Genomic DNA, 3,867 nt, shown 5'->3' on the forward strand with positions numbered 1-3,867 from the left:
GAAAAAATAAAAGATACCCAGGAAGACATGGGGTGCCTTTTTATGTATGTAGTTGTAGAAAAATAAAAGACCACAGACTCAGACTTTAAAATAAGCCTTGATTATTTATGAGAATCTGGATTTGGAGAAATCACACCAGTCAGCAGCTAGGCAGCCACCCATTCTATTTTCTAACTCAGAATTACAGACTGACCTCTATACACCGGTATAGACTAACAGTAAGAATTGCTTTGTAGTCAGCCAGGCGCGGTGGCTCACGCCTGTAATCCTAGCACTTTGGGAGGCCGAGGGGCAGGATTGCCTGAGGTCAGGAGTTCAAGACCAGCCTGGGCAACATAGTGAAACCCCATCTCTACTAAAATACACAAAATTAGCCAAGTGTGGCGGTGAGATCGCTCCACTGCACTCCAGCCTGGGCGACAGAGTGAGACTTTGTCTCAAAAAAAAAAAAAAAAAAAAAAAAAAAAAAAAAAAAAAAAAAAAACTTGCTTTGTAGTCAGTGGAGGACACAGGGTCTCATGACACCCAGGTGTGAAGAAGAAACCTCATGATATGTAGGGGCTGGTAGACCTTAGAGTCCTAAGTTAGTAACGGACTATTTGACAGTGTCGTAACAACATACATTTGAAAGGGCTCTTAGTGCTTTCCCAGTAGAACAGTAAAGGATCTGGCATTTTACTGACACTGGGTACTGTCTTATGATGGAAACTGAGTTATGTACTTTCCCTTGTGGATTTACAACCATACATTTAGACCTAGAGAGACCAGATGTCCTGGTTTGCTCAGGGCAATCCTGGTTTAAGTCCCTTGCCCCAGAATAATTATTAACAGTGTCCACTTTCACTGTCAAACATGTCCTGGTTTGTATAATAAACTACATGGTCACTTTATATATACCTATACATTCATTGGGCTATTACTGTGCCTGTCCAGGAGTTAAAAATTTTTCCATTGCTGAAAGACAAGACATGGCGTCATAGGAGATGTGGAAGATGGGTCCTTCCACAGTGGGTGGTGACTTAGGGGTTTGCATGACAAGCCCTGTGTCTTCACACAGCTCTTGGAGGCTTGATGAGTCTCAGTAGCTGGTGATGCCATAGGGTGGGGAAGGTCTGGGAATGCTTTTCTAAGCTTTTTCAGTTTGCCTCGTAGACCTCATTGTTCCATTAAAAGCTATAAGCCTACCATATTCTATCACTTGCTTTTAAGGTGGCTTTGATTCCATTTATGAACTTAAACACCTTAACAACATTTTCAACTACATTTAAAATTCTATTTCCCTTTTAAATACCTTTCCTGAGTACCAAATAATTATTACCAATCTAATAAATTAAACTTATAAATATACTAAGTTTAACACTTTATTAGTTGTTTTGATGCTAAGAATAAACAATATTTCAACTTAAAATTATGTTTTAAGTTACACATTTTTTTTTTTTTTCGAGACAGAGTCTTACTCTGTCTGTCACCCGGCCTGGAGTGCAAGGGCGCCATCTTGGCTCACTGCAACCTCTGCCTCCTGGGTTCAAGCAATTCTCCTGACTCAACCTCCCAAGTAGCTGGGATTACAGGTACCCACCACCACGACTGGGTAGTTTTTGTATTTTTAGTCGAGATGAGGTTTCACCATGTTGGCCAGGCTGGTCTCGAACTCCTGACCTCGTGATCTGCCCTCCTCAGCCTCCCAAAGTGCTGGGATTACAGGTGTGCGCCACTACGCCTGGCCAAGTTACACATTTTGAGTTAATTATGAGATGCTCACTCTAATAGACCAAAAATTTCTCATAGAAATAAATAAAATACCAACTATGCCCAGATTTCCTCTTAATACAAAAATTTTAACACTATGGACTTAGTTTTTTAAAAACCTTTATTTTCTTAATTCTATACCTCCTGCCAGTTGTAAGCTCTCACTGGGCTTTAGCTTTGAGTCTTTTCTTTTTTATTTTATTTATTTATTTTTTGAGACAGAGTCTTGCTCTGTCACCCAGGCTGGAGTGCAGTGGTGCGACTACAGCTCACTGTGGCCTTGACCTACGGGGTCAGGTGAGCCTACCACCTCAGCCTCCAGAGTACCTGGGATCACAGGTGTGCACCACTGCGCCTGGCTAATTTTTGTATTTTTTTGTAGAGACTGGGTTTCCCTTTGTTGCCCAGGCGATCCACCAGCCTCCCAAAGTGCTGGGATTACAGGCATGACCCACTGCACCTGGCCTCAAGTCTTTTCTTGATGACAAGTCAACTCCTAGAGGGTGCAACGAAGGTCTGCTTACAGCTCCACTCCAATCTCAAATTTCCAGTGCACCTGATTTTCACTTTACCACTACCTGGTCATCTACAATAACTGAATGCACAGTTATTAGTGTAATGTGTGTGTATATCAGTTCTAGCCAAGGGAGTTCTGCCTCCTTTAAAAATATTTGAATAAATTAGATCCTTTGTATTTTAAGGTTTCCTTACATTTAAAGCAACACATTCTATCCTTGTATAGCTTTTTTAAAATTGACTATTTTTTAGAAAAGTCGGATTTACAGTAGCACAGATAGTGCAGAGTTTCCACCTACTCCACACCCGGCCTCCCCTATTACTAACATCCTACATTAGCATGGCCCGTTTGTTACAATCTGAGCCAATATTGATACATTATCATTAATTAAAGTCCATGCCTATTCAGATTTCCTAAGTTTTTATGTAATGTCCCTTTTCTGATCCAGAATCTCCTCCAGGACACCACATTACATTTACTCGTCATGTCTCCTGAGCCCCGGTGGACTGTGACAGTCTCTCAGACTTCCCTTGTTTTTGATGACCTTGACAAGTTTTGAGAAGTATTGTTCAGAGATTTTATAGAATAGTCTCTACTGGAAATTATCTGCTGTTTTTCTAAATGGTTAGATTGGATTAGGAGTTTTGAGAAGGAAGACCATAAAAGTCAGTTGCCATTTTCCTCACGTCACATCAAGGGTATATACTATCAGAATGACCTATTACTAATGATGTTGACTTTGATCACCTGGCTAAAGTCTGATCTACCTCTTAAAATTTATATGGTTCCCTTTTATGACCTAAAAGCTTCTCTTTTTACAGTATGTGACTTCTTTAAGCAACTAAGTATGGTTTGTATTGCTACACTAAGTTTTTCAGGTGTTTGCTAGATGATTCTCCCAGTTAGGAATTTTTTGAAATTCAGTATCAGTTATAAGACTTTTGGCCAGACATGGTGGCTCACACCTGTAATCCCAGCACTTTGGGAGGCCAAGGTGGGCAGATCACTTGAGGTCAGGAGTTCGAGACCAGCCTGGCCAACATGGTGAAACCCTGTCTCTACTAAAAATACAAAAAAATTACCTGGGCATGGTGGTGCAAACTTATAATCCCAGCTACCTGGGAGGCTGAGGTGGGAGGATCACTTGAACCCAGGAGGCAGAGGCTGCAATGAGCTGAGATTACACCACTCTACTCCAGCTTGGGTAGCAGAGCGAGACTCTGTCTAAAAAAAAAAAAAGACTATTTGTGGGGGGCACAAAGATAGCAGTAACAAGACATATTCACATAAATACGAGCTCTTGAGGTTTTATCTGAAATCCTCTTGACGCATGGGTCAAAATTTAGGCTTTAATTTAGGGCTTTACACATACACACGCATTTACATGCAAACACACAGAGAGGTTAATTTTAACTACATAACCAACTTTGCGAAGCCTTTGAATAACAAGTATCCATTACCTTAAAGCTATTTAAGTTCAAACTTCCAAAATCCAATCTGAAATCCTAGAAAAAAAAAAAAAAAAAAAACAGAGACTAAGCAGGTAAAATTAATAAGGAACTGTTAAGAAAGTATAATTTATGGCCGGGCGCGGTGGCTCA

The sequence above is a fragment of the Macaca nemestrina genome, chromosome 13 (assembly GCF_043159975.1).
Source record: "Macaca nemestrina isolate mMacNem1 chromosome 13, mMacNem.hap1, whole genome shotgun sequence".
In the NCBI taxonomy this organism is placed as follows: Eukaryota; Metazoa; Chordata; class Mammalia; order Primates; family Cercopithecidae; genus Macaca; species Macaca nemestrina.